At 33.2% G+C, this 20,841-nt stretch overlaps 1 long non-coding RNA gene across 2 annotated transcripts; it reads left to right on the top strand.

Moving 5' to 3' along the window:
* Positions 1-6,779: 6,779 nt before the first annotated feature.
* LOC122269592 (uncharacterized) lies at positions 6,780-16,511 on the top strand. 2 transcript variants are annotated; one of them, XR_006225277.2, is made up of 3 exons: positions 6,780-7,507; positions 10,839-10,981; positions 16,230-16,511. It is a non-coding gene; the product is annotated as an uncharacterized lncRNA (long non-coding RNA). The 2 variants fall into 2 exon arrangements; XR_006225278.2 differs by having other exon boundaries at positions 7,096-7,517.
* Positions 16,512-20,841: the final 4,330 nt, after the last annotated feature.

Raw genomic sequence — 20,841 nt, 5'->3', positions numbered from 1 at the left:
ATAATAATATTATATACAAATATTATATACAAATATATATTATAATTTGTATATAATTATATATAATAATTATATATATAATTATATATAATTATATATGTTAATTTGTACTTCAATATAGTAAATAATTTTTGGATAAAAATAAAATTACCTTTTAATTAATTTCTTCATTAAATAAAACAAGCATAAGAATATTTATTTTTTTATTACTTAGAAAATTATTTTGTTATATAGGAACAATTGTTTGAATATTCAAGAAAATATTAGCTGACTAAGACTAAATTTACACGACTGTATTTTCTTAAAAAATTTTTTGTCAAAGGTGTGGCTATTTATTATTATTATTATATATATTTTATTTTCATTTTGGAACATGAAAATAAATATAAATAATCTTTTAATTTCAAATAAATATTAAATTAAAAGAATTAATTTCATAATATAATATAATATTATAAAAAGAAATATTTGGAACATAAAAGAAAATAAAGAAATAAAAAGAAATATTCACAAACGCACATATTAATAAATTTCCGAATGAAAAATCTTTTCTCGCATAGACGACGTAAAGCTGAAGCAAACTGAGTTAAAGGCGGTTAAACGGTTAAAAAGTAAACAACGGTTAAAAGTGAATAGTTTATATCAAACAATTATGATTTACTTACAGGAATTGGGATTTAAATAAAAATGTATAATATAATTATAAATTATAAAAGATTATGATTTAATTTTACTTATGCAGTTTCAATAATAATAGTTTTATTAATTATTCTTGTTATTCTTTGAGAAAAATAAAAGTCGTGCTGTACTTTTTAAGTACAATAAAAAAAAGCATGCTTAAAGAACAGAAGGAATCGTTCATGATAGTTATGAAATATGTAACATTGAAAGAATGCGTAGGAGACGTGTCATCATACACAATGTTCTTTAAAAAGATCAAGATGAAGAAGATCAAGGGCGTAGGAGTTGAAAGGAGAAGTAAGGAGTAAGCGAAGCTAAGTGATTGTTTAGAATATGAAGTGGTTTTTATATGGCAGTCATTATCATAAACTGTAAAAAAAATCCGGTTCAAATTACGGTATTAAGTGCTGACAAATTAGTTGCATATTCCGGAAAATTTTAACCGTACCATTTACCATTTTTACCGTAAAATATTATACCCTAATTTTTACAGTAATATTTATTTAATTGGAGTGATTCTGTTGTTTTGAGGTAATTATAACTGTACTTATTACGAAATGGATTCCATGCTGCCTCTGAAAGCCGTTATTTTTAACCGAAATTTGATCGAGATTTTTTTACAGTGTACAATCTATAATTCCGGCATGTATGGCAATGAATTATACTAAACAAAACAGATTAAATCCTCTTATCAAAAAGGAAAAAAATATTAAATTTCTCTTTTTGCTAGGAAATCAAATTTCCTGCTTTTTGGAGTCTTCTTCTGTTTAATAACAATCAAAAATAATAATTTAAAAACGTTAGATGGGAATAAATTTATCGTTAAAAAGATGATAAAAGTTCGGAATCAAGTAATGAATTCACTTTAACTCAAACGATTCAATGGAAAAGTAAAGAATGGAACAGGGCTTTTTTTCTTGTTAACTGTTCGATTTTTAATGTGACTAAGCCTTTTGTACTTTTCTCCGAAACCTCCAAAAAAGAATTGGTAATTGAAAGACGTTTTTAAATTAAATGAATGAATGGTTTTAGCTGAAAAAGCAGAAAAGAAAGATAAGTTTCGGCAAAAAAGTTCTCTGTTTTTTTACAACCACGATTATCCTTTAATTATGGTTAAAGCAATAGTCGGTAGTCATCATATTTCCTCAGGAATATTTTTAATTGGCATACTTCTTTAAGTACAAAAAGATATTTAAGAAAATATAAATGTTTTGCACAGATTTTTGCTATAAATTNAATTATAACTGTACTTATTACGATATACCAGAGGTTTTGCTCCTTAACATGTTTCGGTAAAAATGGATTCCATGCTGCCTCGAAATGCCGTTATTTTTAACCGAAATTTGATCGAGATTTTTTTACAGTGTACAATCAATAATTCCGGCATGTATGGCAATGAATTATACTAAACAAAACAGATTAAATGCTCTTATCAAAAAGGAAAAAATACTAAATTTCTCTTTATGCTAGGAAATCAAATTTCCTGCTCTTTGGAATCTTCTTCTGTTTAATAACAATCAAAAATAATAATTTAAAAACGTTAGATGGGAATAAATTTATCGTTAAAAAGATGATAAAAGTTCGGTATCAAGTAATGAATTCACTTTAACTCAAACGATTCAACAGAAAAGTAAAGAACGGAACAGGGCTTTTTTCCTTGTTAACTGTTCGATTTTTAATGTGACTAAGCCTTTTGTACTTCAGGATTTTCTCCGAAACCTCCAAAAAAGAATCGGCAATTGAAAGACGCTTTTAAAATAAATGAATGATTGGTTTTAGCTGAAAAAGCAGAAAAGAAAGATAAGTTTCGGCATAAAAGTTCTCTGTTTTTTTACAACTACGATTATCCTTTAATAATGGTTAAAGCAATAGTCGGTAGCCATCATATTTCCTCAGGAATATTTTTAATTGGCATACTTCTTTAAGTACAAAAAGATATTTAAGAAAATATACATGTTTTGCACACATTTTTGCTATAAATTTAATGAGAAATACTATTAGATTCAGTTCTGAAAATGTAAATAATTCATACTAGAATTAATATTATGCACTGTTCGAATTTTCATTCTAAAGTTATAGTAAAATAACAGACAGAAGTCTATCCATCCAACTAACTACGGTTTTGAAAAAGAACATTTTTTACCTCTATGGTTTTGAAATCGTTAACAACTAGCATGGTTAAAAGTCCATGAATACGAAACTATACGGTCTTTTAACCATTTACAACTAGCATAGTTTCAAAACCGTAAAAGCAAACTTTAATTGGACATTGGGGATAGTTTAGCACCTTTATGGTGCTACCATCTATGGGTCAATGAAAGAATCGTATTCTAATAGCTCAGGGTCAAAAATTCGAGAGTCCAGGATACTGGAAAATCTTCATATGTTGAATGGAAGGGACGAAATATTGCAACCAATCCCTATACATGTGGCGGACCCAACCTTTCCGTATTGTTTATAGAAGGAATTCCAGCACTCTAAAACAGTTTACAATAATATTGTATTGTTAGTTTTCTTAAAAGATGGAGGGCAAGATATACAAATTCGATTACTTAGATTCGTATTATTTATGAAAAATTTAATTAGGAAAGTATATATAATTGGGAAAATCTTTTAAATTTGTACATTACGAAAAAAAAACTTTTAAAAATGTTTGCTGATGAAAAGTGGAAGGAAAATCAACTTGAAGTTACTTCTGGTCATATTTGTTTTTTTTTCTCTAACCCTTCTATATTATTGAATTGATACATTTGCTTTGGCTATATTAATACACTATTAGAAAGTATTATTTTTGCGGATACAATAGTGTAAGCTGATGACAAGATTATATTTTGGTGTTGTTTAATTTTTTTTTAAGAATTTTAAAATATTTTTAATTTTTCTTCTTCTCTTAAAAGTACTTTTTACCTTTTTTTTTCTTCTTTTTCTTGTTTTCTGTGTGTTTAATCTTATATTGTGTGTTCGATATGCTTGCAACAATCAATAAATCAGTACGGAACAACACTACGCAATCATGAAAAAAACTGAAAGGCAAATAACAACACAATTAATAAAGCTAAAATGATTCCACTTTTTTTTATTTATTATTTTTTTATCCTTTCCTGTGGATTTATATTATTAGATTAAGCAAAACACGTCATTAGTAGTTCATCTCATCAAAATAAAGATTAATCGTATTCAGTATAATTTGGCAAGATGCTGTTGCTCTATCCTAACTTATTATAGTCAAAAAATTTATCTAGTTAAATTTTTTTTTTATAAATTCCATTACCATGACACTTGGGTAATTTTACCAGAATTATTTTTTCTCTGTGCAGTTGCTACCGTTTTTTGGCGTTCAGATACACAAATTGTACTTTTTTAACACAACATATTCTTAAGCAACTAATTATTTTTCTATTTATTTTTTTCCAATAAATTATCTAAGGTATCAGAATCTTAATGTATTCTAATGTAAAGATAAATAGAACCATCGCTAAATGCTAGAATGGTTGGTGGTTAAATTTCCATAAAAATACTTTTCTTAATCCTAAATGAAATCTTATTCTCAAAAATCTTTCTCCTAGAATTATTTATTTAATCTTTTCGACTGGAATAATTGTTTCCTTTAGAATTAAAATAAAAGAGTTTGTTTCCCGAGTAATCATTTTCCTTTCTAGTTTAGAACCATTTAATCGATTCGAAATTCCATTCATTTATAAGAATTAAAATCTGTACTTTTATTTACTGGGATAACTAATGAAGTATAAGAGAATGTGTATTCATTTAAAGAAATGAAGACTTACAGTTCTCATGCCCATTAGAACCTTTTAAAATAAATTACTTTACGAACTCATTTCTTTTAAATAATTCAACCAGAAAATTGTGTTTTTATCTCTAAATGTTCTTTTTCCGTAATTTGAGTCAGTTGAGAGTTGTAACCAAGAGTACTCAAGTTGAGAATCTCTTCATTATTTTTAAGTTTCCTATTCACAATTTTTATACTGAAAATGTTTCATTAAAATCATTAAAAGCGATTGCTGATTCTATGCGTACCAAATTTTAAAACCTAAGAAAAAAATTGTTCAAAGCCATTTGTACAATGTTTGAAGTTTTGTTGTAGGTTTAAAGCTGAAGTTAGCATGTTAAAACATTTTTAAAATTTTCTTCAACCTTAATATAGTGCTTCGACCAGAAAAGAAATATGGTTTAATTTAAACATTTATTAAGGTTGGAACAAATTTGTAATGTTATTATAAATGTACTTAATATACTAGGTACTAATGCATTATGTAATTAAATTAACTCTGCACTGAGATTATGGATCAATGTTGAGCCAATTTTTCTGAAAATGTATGACATTTAGATTTAAAATTTGTTTCTGTGTACCTTTTTTACTATTCATTGTTTGTACTGAATGAAGAGATATTTTTTCGATGTATTGAAAAATAAACGTTAACTTCATGTTCAATAAAACTGTATTATCAGGAATTTCATTAATTTTTTTACCTGATTTATGAATAGGCGGTATAGAATGGAGGGAAGATACAGGGATGGCACCTCTACTTCGGTAGCTCGACGACCTGCACATGAAGTCGAGCACTTTATGGTAGAATAGTTTAACGAGGGCCAATACCGCATACCCTCGATCCCTACGCAGACTGATCCAAGTGGTCACCCACCCGCCCTAACACTGACCGCAGCCCGTGATACTTGACTTCTTCGGTGATCTGCTGGGAACCGTGTCTTAACGAACAGTCCACTGCGGGACTCGAAATGTAAGAGAAACTGTTTACACAAGCACGAATTCCATTCCAGACACGTACCCACCCAGTGGGTACACCACTCACCACTAGACGTTATTACAAACTCCACGAAGGTGAGTTTGTAATGACGTCTAGTGGTGTACCCACTGTGAGTTTGAAAGCATAAAAATGAGTACGTTAGTTTCTGTCTTGTTTTTCAAATACATTTAAAGCTTTTGAGTTAGGAAACTATATGGCACTCAAAATAGCATTAAAATTGTTCTCAAAGAAAGCATAACAGAAATTTTAGAAAATATTTTTGACATTTAAATGCGAAGAATGTTATGTAAGGGGCAAGATATAGCAGTAGATTCCTATACAACTAAGGAAAAAAGGGGGACAGGGTCATGCCATGGAACCAGTCGTCTTCCCCAGATGGCATAGTTGAGCAGTTTGATCGCGATACGCCATATCTATAATCTATTTCAATTACAATAGATTTCCCGGTGAAAAATCGGCCAATCAAGTTATTCTTCTCTCTCGACAGCGATAGCTGACTTTGCGTCTACAGATGTTCAAGTCTATAGCTTTGTAATTTTGAACCCAATTCAGAAGACAAGGAAAATCCTGGATTAAGTATTGGGAGAAATTTGCCACCATGGAGAACTCTTTGATAGAAATAACCCGAAATTCCGTTACATGGAGAGGAAAACCACTAAAACTTCCCACGGTTAGCCTGATGGCAAAAGGATACTAATCCATATTCCAACACTGAGAATATTTTACGTCAGCACTGCGGTTGGTGCGAGCCGGATGCGGAGTTCGAATTGACCAGCCGTCGCTTGGATTCGAGCCCGGTTCACCTCATTGGAATTCGAACGCGCTATCCCCTGAGTCGTCATGGCTCTGTTGTTGTTGTCGTAATTTATTAACGTCGCACTAAAACTTCTCAAGCTGGTATTAGCGACGGTCTGGGAAGGGATGACCCAAAGTTATGCCATCACAGTTTTGATCCTCTATATAGGGCATGGCACCACCGATTTGGTAACCTGACGTCCAGTGATCAAATACAAGCACTTTACGGCAAAACAGTTTAACGAGGACCAATACTGCATACCCTCGGTACCATCGCAAACTGATTAAAGTGGTCATCTTCCCGCACACTGATCGTAGCCAGTGATGTAATCTTCTGAGAACCGTGTCTTAACTATCAGTTTACTGCGGTACTCAATTTCATTTTATTTCTTCATTGATTGTAAGCGGAGGTGCGTGACTGACAGGCGGTGAGAATTTTTCGTGAGTGATATATCCTCTTTACATTTTGCATTTTAATCGCATGTGAGTGGAATCGCAAATGCGAATTAAATGACTTTAAAGCAACACAACTGATCGTGCATGTGCGATTCCATGAAGTAAAAATAGTCCCGCGGCTGAATTGTCAGAACGAGTCTATTAATTATAAACTAAATTTCTATTATCACTAAGCGCAGTTCACACATTTCTGGCGAAGATTTTTCTCGAAGGTGATGGAAATGCGGGATCACGGGAGAATTGCTCTAAAGAAGCATTCTTACTTTTTGGAATTTTCATTCACTTTTTGAATTTCTTTTAGTGAAAATAATCCTTAAAATAATAACAGAGTACAAAGATTACAAGTGACTTTGTAATTATAATTCATCTGTTCTTGTGACTTACTTCAACTTCTACTTTTCGACCCAACGTGGTTTTTTGGTGAAAGCGGGAAACAGCGATTAAACGGGAATTAGTGGAATATAATTTTTAAAAAAATTATCTTTAAAGAGTGTGAAAGTGACGATAAAATTACATCGTTCTTCAAATTTTACGTCTACTAGTAGATGACAGTTTTTAAATCTTATTCGAATTTCTCCTCTACGCTTGTACTCTAAAGAAAGCATAATTTTGAAGTTATGAAATTCCATCCTTTGATATCTCTCAGAAATGGTGAGCTCCTGAGAATTGAACAATTTTATGTCAAAGCCTTTGAATATTTCAAAATTTATTATATAAAACCTAGACATAAACAATGAAGAGACGGAAAATGGCGAGTTCGTTGCGGAAAACTGAACCATACAATATGTTAGGTATGATAAAGTAAGAGTTTTCTTTAAATATTTAATATTATACAATATATTTTTATTCATTCTATTTCAGTGTCTTTTTGAATTTTTTTTTTTTTTTTTTGAGATTTTAGTTCAAAACCTAGGTAATTAAATAATTTATCTAGAAGAAAAAATTATAAATTTTACGCATTACAATTTGTATTTTATGTCAAGTTAGCTGTTAGCCTGACATTACAGATTCGTTTATAAGCACAAATTTACCCTTTTTAAAAAAATAATTGTGAAATTTTAAACCTTAAATTTTTTATTAGTCTAGTTAGGCTTTTATATGTAGAGAAGCTATCAAAACCAGTCGGATACCAGTGTTTTCAACATAGAAAAAAAATGGGTGAGAATTTCTCACCCTTTCTCAAAAACAGGGTGAGATGAAAGTTAAGTGAGATTTCTAAAAACTAAAAAAACTCAAATAGACTTGAAAAAAAAATCATCACTTTTAACGTCTTCTATTTTTTAAAGCATTGAATATTCTTGCTGCATCATCATAGAAGATTTTGCCTTTACTAGGTATTTGTCCGTCTTACATTAGTGCATAAAAAATTTGAACGTCTTACATGAAGAAACCTTACCTACGGTAAACACATGGTTGCAGAGAAATGTGTTCTGAAAGGGGTTCCGTGGTTCGGTTGTGTTCTGTTGTTCGAAAAGGTTCTGAACAATACTGGTAAATAGGGAAACTAGATAACGGAGCAAATGTTGAAAATAATGAAAGATCCAGGAAGAAAAGTGAAACGGATTTTATTCTAAATAGCGTAAATCGAAGCTTCTTCCAAAATGCGAGAAATTCGCGAATTTTGAAATTGATTTAAAGAATGCACGAATTTCTCGCAGTAATAATTTTTTAATGCGAGAAAAGAAAAAAATATGCGAGATTCTCGCGTTCTCGCGCTGTAGTGAAAACACTGGATACCTTAATACTGTTTACAAAGTAAGCATCGTAATTATTATTCACACTGTTTAAAAGGAACACATCGCAATTCGTATTAATTATGTCAGGTCGTATTAACTAATCATAAGTTGCTTAATGTGTATTAGTGCAATTTAAATGTCTTTAAGTTTTTTTTTTTGTCTCCCTTTTACATAAGGGATTCACAACCTTTTTGTTTTAAAAGCCAGTTGAAGAAACAGGTTGACTAATGAAGGGCTACATGCATACTTAGTCATGTTGGTAGCAAATTTAATTTTATCTAAATATTAGTGTTTGGGGCACCAATTTTTTTTAGTAAATTTGCTTAAAATTAAACATAGAAAACTAATATTTTTTTTGTTGAAAAAAATTACCGTTTATCGGTAATTTATTAATCAAAAAATTATGAATTGCAGGAAATGTATGAATAGTTGGGTCAGGTGGGTATGTCTTTAAAGGGTCAATTTTCTTTTAAGTTGAGACTAATATTTTCCGAGCCATTTATTGGGATTGCTGACAAAATTTTTATATCAGTTTTAAATGATGAAAGAATTTATGGTTTTCAAACTATCTGATTGTTAGTATAATTATATTTCTTTTAATATATTTACTGTCAAAACTATTAGTTTTAGTTCAGAAGTTAGTAAATGGGCATTTATGGAACGGATCTATCTAGAAATTTCAGAATTCTAATTATGAATTGTTTACTGAGGTGGGATAAAGTGGGTATATGGTTAGGGCTAGTAAAGTGTTATAAGATGTATTTTTTCAGGGGTCTGCCCAGGTTGAATTTACTACCGTTGGGCGGTACCTTCACAAATTCAATTTCAGGTAAAACGGTGGTTTCACAAAATACTTTTTCTTAAAATTTTATTTTTGTCTCCCTTAAGAAACGATAAATCTATATTTTTACCATGTTTTTGTGTTGACTTTTTAATATAATTTTTTATTTTTCACAAATTATGTCAAAATTTTCTCAAAATTGGTATACCTTTCAGAAAAACCAAGACAGGCCCCTGCTTTTTTACTTCTGTATCAGCTTTAGTCACTAGATATCTATTACTCTATATTTTATGAGGATATAGCTTAAAAGATATATTACTTGTTTGATTATAACCCTACATAAAACACTGAAAACAAATTATCTTAATTTTATTTATTAAAAAGAAGTCTGGTCGAAATAACAGTGGCATGTTATTCCAATTAGTCTTAATGGGCCTATTTTAAGTTACAGATAAGTTCTGCTGTTCGCACCGGTTCTGAACAATACTGGTAAATAGAGATCCATGTTGAAAATAATGAAAGATCAAGGAAGAAAAGTAAAACGGATTTTATTCAAAATGGCGGAGGACTAATTTTTTCCAAAATTCGCTCATTGTGAAATTGATTAATAGTGCTCTATCTTCTCGCGTTAATAATTTTTTAATGCGAGAAAAGAAGGAAATAAGCGATATTCTCACGCTGTAGTGAAAACACTGAACTATGAAAAATAGGCATACGTGTATAAAATGGTATGCATACAAATAAATAGCATCAAAAAGTGATTGCAAATCGCTCCAGATTTCAATATCTGTGATTTTTTGTGTACTAAATGGTTGTTGATGCTGAAAATCTGTATATTGTGGATTCTTAAGGACTTTTTTTTAATTTAATTTTTATCAAATCAAGAAAATAATGGAAAATCATGGATTTAGGTCACTGAAAAATCAAATTTTTAAAACGGATGTTAAAAATACCCCTCACCCATATTCCAAATATTTGAATTTGTAGTAAAATCCCCACCCACAATCATATTTTATTAAAATATAAAATTTTTTAATCCTGTTCTTCAAAAATTATAATGTTCTTTTGAGGAATGAAAGAAAAAACATCATTTCTAGATTGAATTATCTTTTAAACTTCTGCGATTTCAGAATTTTTGTTATTATTATTATATATATATATATATATTTTTTTTTTAATTCCAAAAAGAGAACAAAAAAAATCAGTTTCTTTCCTCTTGGATAAACAAGAAAAGTATCTTTAGAATATAATTCTGCAGAAAAAAATTTTTTGCTTTTGTATTTTTTTCAGCTTCATTTCTTCAACTCTTTCTTTACTCTTCTCTTCTTTACTCTTCTCTTCTTTACTCTTTCAACTATTTAAAGTCTTTAAATATGACGATGCAAAGTATAACAGTTTTGGTTATACCTATCATTCCAATTTATGTTATTATAATGGTTTTTTAAATTTCTTGTGTTTTTGTTGGAGAAAATAGTAACTTCGTCAAATCATGAAAAATTCTAGGAATTAGTCTTTGAAAGTCATGAATTTGAAAATCTAGCAGATACCCTGTAAGTCTTTCTTGTATAATATTGTGTTTTAAATGCACCTATTTTTTTTTTCCAGGTATGAGATTTGGTGACTACCAAAATAGCTTGAGAAAACTCTCTGAAGACTGAGACACTTGTAAATGGACCTCCCAAATAGTTTGACCATCAGACTTGAAATGAAAAATAGCATTTTAGTGTCAAGAAAACATGTTATTAAAAGTAAGGAACATTTCAGATACTTTTCTCATTACTTCTTATCATATGTGGATTATGGATAAATCTTATTGAAGTTTAATATTACTTCACTAAGTTGAATTTCTAAATTATTATTTTTTTTTTCAGCTTTGATCACGAAAAAGTTCTTGCAATTATCGTGTGTTAGCATAACATTTAATAATTGCTTATATTTTTTTGTGAAAATTGTAGCAGTTAAGAATTTTAGTCTGGCTAGCATCTTCAGAACTGAAATTTCATAATCTGATTTATATGTCGGCATATTGAGCAAGTTACTGATCATTGGATAAGTGATATGATGTAACCAAGTTTTAATTTGGACAAATTTTTTTCCCAAGTTGAGAAATTTTTTATTTTTTTTAATGTTGAAATTGTAGGAAACTGATAGTGACCGATGGTAATTCATAATCACTCTGTTTTTACGGTAAATAATGATCACCTAAGTTTTATTCAAAAAAAATTTTTTTTTTTTTTAAATGTGAGACATGGACAAAAATGCTTGTACACTTTACTAAAGTATAACTAAATTTACTTAATAAAAGTTTTTTGTTTAGTCTTACAAAATAAGTATCTTCTAAACTGCTTCCAGTATTTTCCACTTCAAAATCAGGGATGAGATTCTTCCGCGGATTGGCGGATTTCCGCTTTTTCTCAGATTTTTCCATTTTTCCCGCTAATTTCCGCTGAAATTTTTTTTTGCACAAGTTAAAATATTTTATGAGGAATTTAATTTTCCGCGAAGCGAAATTATTGAAGTCCTTATTCCTCTCTCTGAAGTTTCTCTAAAAATCATTTCCTTGGGATAAAACTGGTTGACCTTTATACAGGGATGAGATTTTTTTCGCTTTTGTCTCTCGAATTTCAGTCTTTTTATCAAAAACTCCGATTCTCTAAAAGTTTTTTTTTTATAAATATCCCACTTTTCTTTAAAAATTCAGTCGTTGAAGTAAAATAATTATATTTATTTATGATTTTCAAAGATAAACAGAAAATTCCAACTACGTCCTAGCTGCTAACCCCTCCGCATTTTTCTTATATTAGCTATTTTCTCCTATTTCATGCTCAGAAAATAAGATTTTCCGTATTTTTTATCTGTCTGCGGTATAGCTCGTATTTTCGCAATTCAGACGTCGCTGCTTCTTGTATTCTGGCGTGAAAACAGACAAAAAAAAGAGAAGAAAAAAATAGAGGTGGATTTGCAGTGAAAATATTTATTTGCTCATTCAATTAATCTTGTAAATTTTTATTTATTATGTCTAAACAAAAACAATACAAACAAGCCTTTTAGAAATCCCAAGTCCAGACTCAGCAAATATCTCGATTTTTGTTCACACGATTTTAATATCAATCATCGATTTTCGTATTTACCCGATTTAAAAGTTGCGCATTGCGATTCTTATTTATGCTATTTAAATATCATACATTATGATTCTTATTTACGAGATTTAAGAATCCAATATCGTGTTTTGTATTAACGCGTTTTTAAAATCTCGATTTTGCTATCAAACATCGATTTTCGTATTTGCCTGGTTTAAAAGTTGAACATTGCGATTCTTATTCAGACGATTTAAATACTGTACATTGCGATTCTTATTTACGAGATTTAAAAAAACAACAATATCGCGATTTATATTTACGAGCTTTTAAAACCCTATGTAGCAGTTCGTATTCACGCGAGCTTAAAATCCTATGTCGTGATTCGTTTTTGCGGTTGTAATATCGCGCGATTTAAAAATGATGCATCGTGCTCTAAAAACTACACATCATGATTTTTATTTTTGCATTTTTTAAAATCGATGTATACTTACGTGATTTAAAGTCTAATATCGGGATTTATAATCACATGGTTTACAAGTTTAAAAATCACACTTTTTTGTCAAATTTTTGTTTATATTTTTATATATATATTGGATTTCCTCTTTTTTACTTTCTGACTACTCTCATCCCTGCAAAATGTACACATTTCTGCAAAGATCCCCCACCTTCTCTTAATAATAAATATTTTGAGTTACTTTCTTTTTCATTGATATAAAAATAGTGTAAGCTTTTGTTTAATTGTTTCACATCTACTGTAAACATTATAATTGATTATAAGAAACTATATCAAATGTTGCCCAGATAGGATAATTATTGGTCACTGGATTATACCTGATCATTGTCATTTCTTCTTATAAATAGTATAAAAAATAGCTAATTGTCTTGTCTTCAATAGCAGTCCATATTTATTAAGTGGAACAACTATAAAATATTTTTTAACTGTAATCACACAATTTGTTTTTAACTGTATACAAGACAAATGTGTTCTGATTTGTGCAATTTCCTTGCTTCTATCTTAATTCTATGTGTGTACATTGTTAGAATAATTTTTAAGTTTATAAATTAGCGTAATATAAATATGGTGAGAAATTATAAGCCTAAAAAGTATACTAAGCTTTTAGAAAGCAAAGTCAGTGAATGTCTTTTAGTGATTGAAAATGAAAATTTCAGTGCGAGAGCTGCTGCCAAAGCTGTTGACATACCTTACTTAACTTTACACTCTCACTTAATGATGTTAAAAAATCCAGCAAAAGTAATCCATGTGAGATATTTCTACAGAACATGAGAATGAGTTGGCTGCTTGCCTAAAATGTATGGCACAAAATGCAAAGATTTTTGGAAAATTTAAAGTGTTAATCTTTAAACTTGCTTTTGAATAAATCGTTTTATTAGTTGCTTTAACATATCTTTTTGGTTTATTTGTTTGATCTTGATGTCTTATAGTTAATTAACATTGTATAATTTATTTTTAAACAGCCCCTTTACTATAAAAACTGGTGATCAGTAATTACCCCAGAAGTGATCAAGAAATGATCAAGAGAAGGGAAGTTTGAGGTTGTTGTCAAACAAAAGAAGGTAGCATAGGACTCATCTCATATAGCCTCAAACTTCCAGTTAATACGTATTAAAATTCTATCTTGAATAGTTTTTTCACAAAATAGATGTTTGCTATTTTTGATTAGGAATTACCCCTGGTCACCCTAAATGTAATAGTTTTTCAATGTAAGCCAATAACCATTAATTTAATATCATTTATATAAATTATTACCCTGTATTATGTCAGTAATACTTATAACATTATAACAGTATGTATATTCAGATAAGGCCTGAATAACTGGAAAGTACAAAGCAGACTTATAATACTTTATTAAAAAAAATTGTTTTTCTTTTTAAAATTGGTACCTGCAAATTTACTGCCCTTTAACGGTACCTTCTGGAATTCATCTTTAGGAAAAACGGTAGTCTCATAAAATACTTTTAAAAAAACAAGCTCTCGTGTAAACCCCGTTCTTATTGCAAGCTATAGAAAAGGAGCTTTTCTGCCAGCATGTTTGGTCAGATAGGCAATATTAAAAGCCTAATTGGTTGCTTACATCATATCAAAGCAAGCTTTTTTTTTCACTGAGTTTTTTAAAATGTAACCACAAGGCTCCTGCTATATAAACTTTACCGTCTAAATTTGAACATTATCTTAAGCACTTGTAAATTTATTCTAATAGACCTTTATTTTTTATGTAGCATATTTTTCTCTGTGAAACTTTCTGTATGACCTAGTCAGGGGTTTGTCCAGGCCAAATTTACTACCATTTAGCTGTACCTTCACAAATTCAAGTTTAGTAAAAAAGGTTTCACAAAATACTTTTTCTTAAAATTTTATTTTTGTATCCCGTAAGAAACGATAAATCCATATTTTTGTGTTAATTTTTAAAATAATTTTTAATTTTCACAAATTACTAATGTCTAAATGTTCACAAAATAGGTACCTCACAGAAAAACGCAGACAGACCCTGCTAGTAAAAATGTTCTCATGATAACTTCAAAATAACTTTTAGTGCTGGTACTATTAAATTCACATTTTTATTAAATTCAAGTTGAAATTTAAATGAAACAATGATTTTAATGGATATTTGGATAAAATTTTAAGCCCAAAATTTTCCAAAAGCGAAATTATTTTTGAATATATAGGGAAATGTATCAGTCATAAATAATTTTTATTTGTAATGACAATTTTTGAAAATATTTTATTACTTTATCATATTTTTGTGTTGATTTTTTAAATATAATTTTTAATTTTCACAAATTATGTCTAACTTTTCACAAAGTAGGTGCCCCTCAACAAAAACCTAGACAAGACCCCTCATTATTAAATATATCTGTCAAACACAAGCCTCTGAGGATTCAAAAAATATCAGTGATAAATAATACCTTAAAAAAAGGGTACAGAGAGTGGAGCCAAATAAAAAGAATTGAAAATTATAAATTTTTTTAAAATTCAAAATGACCTTGTATTAGAAATTCTTTTATTAATCTTTTATATTTAAAGTGCTGATCAACCGACATTATTTTGCAGTCTCAAGAAATAAAATACTTACCATCAAAATTTCAACTAAAGACTAAGTAATTCATAAGCAAATAATTTTTGAATAAATAAGATTTTTAAAAAAACAAACAATGCATCTAACCTTCTATATTATATCTGTCTTATTTTGTATCTTTTGTCAATGTACTGATCAAGGGTAAACATTTAGAAATTATTTTAAGAGTTAAATTGGTTGGTACAAAGTTAAATACAAATTACGATATTGAGCACCCTCCCAGAAAAAACAGTATATTTAAGGGTATGGTTTAAAAATTTAAAATTGATTTCTAATCAATATACAGAGTTTTTCCTAGGAATAGAAAAAGGCACTCACTTAATACTGTAAAAATTCATCAAAATGTGTAATAACTAAGTTTTTTCCTCAACAGTTTTTAAATGACTATTTTATATATGTATTTCAAAAACGCAGTTATCATTTATTATCAAAATAAGAAAATTTGTAGTTTATAAAAATAATTAATGGCTTGCTAAAAGGCAATCTTAGTGCATATTTTTTTTTATCCATAAAAAGTATACTAACAATTGATTAATAAAAACTTGGAAGCTTTTTTTTTCTTTCTATAATTTTAAACTAAAAACTATGAGAAAATGAAATTTAAATTTGAAAAAATAACTAATTTAAAATTTTTTAACTATTTGAGAATAATTCTAACAAAGTAAATATTTGTAATAGTAATCAGAATTAAACCTATAAACGTAGATAATTTTACNGCATGGTCGATAACTCCGCCCCCAGATTCTTTAATTCGATATCTATTTATTTGCTGTTCTATTCTTTTACTTCTTATAAACTGTAACTTATGTTTTTATTTTTAGGTTTCATTATTTTACCAGAGTGAAACTGCTTGCCTTAACAGTCTGACAGAGGACTTGAATATATGCATTCTGCTTTGCAATGAATGGGGTTTTACTTAAACCCTCATAGAGCTTTTATCCATGTTTATAGAAAAAACTCACAGCAATGAGCATGAAATATTGGACGACTTATTTTCTTTTCCAGAATTTCTTGTAACAGAAAAAAAGGGAAAAAAATAGAACTTTTATCTTTGTATCTCAATTATTTCATATAATATTAAATAGTTCTTATGCTAAATAATATTTATTAATATTGTGTCATGATTGCTTTAGAAACTATATCTTACCTGATAAGAAAATAATTCCTATGAGAACTTTACAAATTTGGTAGTTTTTTTTTTAAAGTGAGAAATCTTTTTTATTTAAACTAAATACATTATTTGTAATTTTTTCTTATATCGTATATCTGATAAAATGCGTTAATGTAATGAAAATACTTAATCTTAAACTTATTGGTGAATAAATCATATCAGTTATTTTGTTGCAAATTCGACACCCTCGTGAATTTAAACACAAGTATCTAAATAAATAAAATAATTTGGTATCTGATAATCGAGTGTAGAAAAAATGGAACATTATTTTCAGTAAGACAAAACTGGGCTGTTTAGAAAATTGCAAAACCAAATTTCATCTTTGTGTAAGAAACTTTGTTTTGTGTTTTGAAGATGTAATGAAACCAGTGTTCCCTCCCTCTATAGGCCAGGTTGTCAAGCATGACTGTAAAGCTAATGGTTGTGGGTTCATATCGTGCTCTGGGGCATGGATGTTAATCTGTGCTAATGTGGCCCACCCTATGAACGGGTATTTGTGGCATTGATAATGATGCTTGCCTCCGTGAGTTAGGTTCACAAGCGCTCACAAAGGTCGAAAGGCAGGGAGCTCAGTGCTTATCGGTAAAAAATATTGGCTACATTGTTAACTTCTCTTTCCTCAGGGGGTTTATCTTCGGGTAAACACGGGTGTCACAATCCCGAGGTACCCCAGTGAATCGTTTATTTTCTAATATTTACTGTCACTGAAATTCGAAACAATTCTTGAATTTCATATTGTGGTTTTTGTTCCTGAACCCTTTTTCAGTATTGGTCTGGTCAAGTGCTTCCAGGGTGCAAAACTTGCAGGAAAGGTGGAGGTGCTCTGCGAACAGAGCCACTAGAGGATAGTATAGGTAACGGATCCGTAGGACAACCGTATAGTAAAAGTTAGACGGCCAATGCCTGAAAAGATACTTACCTCTTCTGCGTCTGCCAGCACTGGCACCGGAGTTATCAGGCGAGGCAAATAGTCCCAGTAATTCACTCAGAAAAGCTAAAGTCATGTATCTGTTATTCTTGGCCTGAAACGAGCCAAGGTACCAGTGAATTCACTTGGGTGAGGTGTCGAGCACCCGAAGTGGGGCTTCAGCGCTAAGCAGCCTCGTCCCCATATGGGCAAATGGTACGGTTGGAAAAGCACTGGAAAAATTACCGTCGACGAGCGTATCAATCATCACACAACCGCATTCACCTCCACGTACCCAACAACATTCATCTCTTAACCGATCGCCGTCACACAAACACACTTGGTAGTCATATGACCATCAAGTACCTCGTCACACAACACTCTCAGAACGTGTCCTTGGTCCACATGAACCTCGATCAAAGTTAATGTTGCCTCTCGAAGGAGGAACAAGAACCACTGCACTTAAGCAGAGTGGGAGGTACCTTCAGGCGGGCACCTTTTGGACGACTGAGCTAAGCTCGTGAGTGGTCGGGTCATTAGTTCGCCAGCGGAACAAAAGTCCCAAAGAACACTGCATCGTAAAACAAAGAGTCACTCAGTACACATCCGACCTCAATCGTCACTTATGTAGATGGTGCGGGCAGTAGCTTGAAAGGAGAGTGTCCGTTCAGTCGTCGGCATCTACCCAAGTGCTCTTGCACTCACCTAGGAGTCGCAGGATATCAAGGTTCCCGAGAATAGCCCTCATTGCTAGTAGTAGCGACGCGACAAATCCCGATATGATCGAGCACTTGACATCGTTGTCATCTTTGATCGCAGGGTAGGCGCCTTAACAGCCAAGGATGAAACCGTGAACGGTGGCGCATTCTGTCAGTTCTTCCTCAAGCGTCGGGGCTTCAACCAGAGGCTGGTACTTCGATGCTTTCTCCACGTACGCGTTCGTCAGGACATCTGGGTCATTTGTCTCTTACCGGATTGTAACGTCGATGCCGATCGTCCTCCTGTCATCAAGCAGGATTAGGTCCGGTCTCGACAAACGTCCGTTTGGAAGCCGGACCGGGGTGTTCCTTCCGGACTCGCCAGCCGTATTCTGAACTGATACGGGAGAGTGTGTTCACCACTCTATTGTGCCTGCGGATACACATGCGCGGGGTGCCTGTTGGAAATACATCAGCTCGCAGCATCATTGCTCTCAGCCACATGTTGACTTTCTTGCCCTCGGGACGTCGAAGCTAACCTTCGAGCTCCTACAGTGGATGACCCCTTTACCATGAACGAGGAGCTGTGCCCATCGGTCGAACTCTTTCCACCTCTAGTTGCCGACACTGGCAACGTCTCGCAAGGAGGCACTGACGACTCCTGGCACCTCGGGGTGGTTCGACGCTTAAGAGCTTTGCTCTAGTGCGGGCGTTGGCACGCGCACAGATCATCCTTAAAGAGGGGATAGACAACCCGCAATCTATCTGAGCAGCATAGAGTAACCCGTTGCACGTCGAGCTAGGGAGCTTCAGCCATCCTTTGACCGCTCTGCGAATCATCCGGTCGAGCACTTTCTGCTGTGTTGAGCTGACCTGGTGGGCTTGAAGAGTGTGGAGCAAGCGCGTAAGTGGTCAGAAGCTCTACCCTTTGGTCGGACTTCGGACCACTCCGCAATTTCTCGGCCGTCTTCAATTCGCATCTGAAAAAAGTGGGGTAAACTCTACCCCGAGGTACTTAAAGTGTCCTTCAGGTCCGACTTGCGAGATCTCCACCTCTCCCAGGAACAGCTTGGCGGTAGTGTCGACCACGAAATGGTCCCTGCACTTGCGCAGCAGCATAGAGATGCACTTACCGGCATTGAGTCTCATCCCGAATTCCCTACAGAACACATCTACGATGCTTAGTAGGGTCTCCAGTTCACCCAAGCTCCGACCAAGTAGGACTAGATCGTCCGCGTAGGCCAGGACAGGAGTCCGAAATTCCGGCGCTCCTCGTAACAACACTCCATGCCTGCTATCACAAAGCCTTTGGTTCAAGGCGTCGATCACACAATTGAATAACAAGGGAGAGATTGAGTCACCTTGTTTCACCCTGAATCTAATCTCGTGCGAGAGAGTCCCACTAATGGAGAGCTTTGTTAAGCTCTTGCTGTAGAGATCCTCAAGTACGGTGCCATACGCGCTGCAGGCGTCAACTCGTTCAAGTGCGGCGAAGATGTGAGGGTGACTTAACGTGTCAAAGGCTTTAGCGCAGTCAAGTAACTCCACAGCGGTTTCGGTATTCCCTTCACGCAAAGCTGTGTTCAACAAGATCCAAGTTCTCGGAGTTGCCTGGGCACTTCCGAAAATCTCGTTGGCTAGCGTTCAGACGAACACTTCTGGTGATATGTCGGCCCAAGACGTTGGTAAACATTCGTCCGATGACGTTGGACGTTCGAGATCGGGCTCCACTTCCCCATATCCTTGGAGGTACCCCCCGGTTTCGGGTGTAGCAGCGTGCTACCGCCTACCACAATGCGATTTTGGAACTTTTCGGTGCTTCAGCCATTGCGTGAACAATGTTGCTAGCTCATGTTCGACGCCATTCTTCAGAGCCCGCTCGAGGGGCGTAGACCATCAGGACCGGCGGCGCTGTTTGCATTGCAGTGTCTAATGACCTCTGCAACCCCCTCAGGTTCTCTGTGCTCCAGCTGGTCACATGATGGTTCGGCGGATCTTGAGATGCTGCCGCATGAGTCGTTTGGGGTCTCGAACACACCTCTAAAATATTTAAAGGCGGCTTGCCGATCTGGCAGTAAACGTGGGATTGTGACTCCATCTAATATTGACGCTGCCACTCTTGCCGGGGTCAGGGCCCGTGGTTGTTGGAAGCGAGAGAATCACTTGGCCCTGCGGCTACTATGCTTGTCGTTACTATGCTCCTTTCTGGTGTCTTAAGTGGCTGGAGTAGCAGCATCCGCGCTACGAGGGATTTGGTGTCCTAGCCCACCCACTTCCAATCTCGTCTTCCGAACCGATCAGCTACTATGTGGGCAGACGCCCCCTATAGGTAGCGGTACCTCCACTGCTCGCAATTGGTGCCTGATTTGCTAGAATGTTCGGAAGGAATGCTAATAGCGTCCCTTCTCGATGTTTCTTGCGCAAGGCCTTCTATCTGGCGTTTCGTTTTGCCCGGACAAGCTACTTTCAAGTGTCCTAGCAAAGTCCTGTCTCGGCGGTACTTCTGCTCTAGCTTCCAGGACTGGTGCTCCGCACTCTTCCGCCTGAGCTCTTCTTGCTCCAACCGTCCTGCGTTGAGCACCACGGGATGTCGGTGCCTCAGGTGCTGAGTAAGCCCTCTCTTGCTTCCGAAGGAGAGGTCGGGACGTTGCATTTGA

This window comes from Parasteatoda tepidariorum, chromosome 8 (genome assembly GCF_043381705.1).
Source record: "Parasteatoda tepidariorum isolate YZ-2023 chromosome 8, CAS_Ptep_4.0, whole genome shotgun sequence".
NCBI lineage: Eukaryota > Metazoa > Arthropoda > Arachnida > Araneae > Theridiidae > Parasteatoda > Parasteatoda tepidariorum.
The sequence above is the reverse complement of the archived record's forward strand: the minus strand, read 5'-3'. Positions and strand labels throughout refer to the sequence as shown.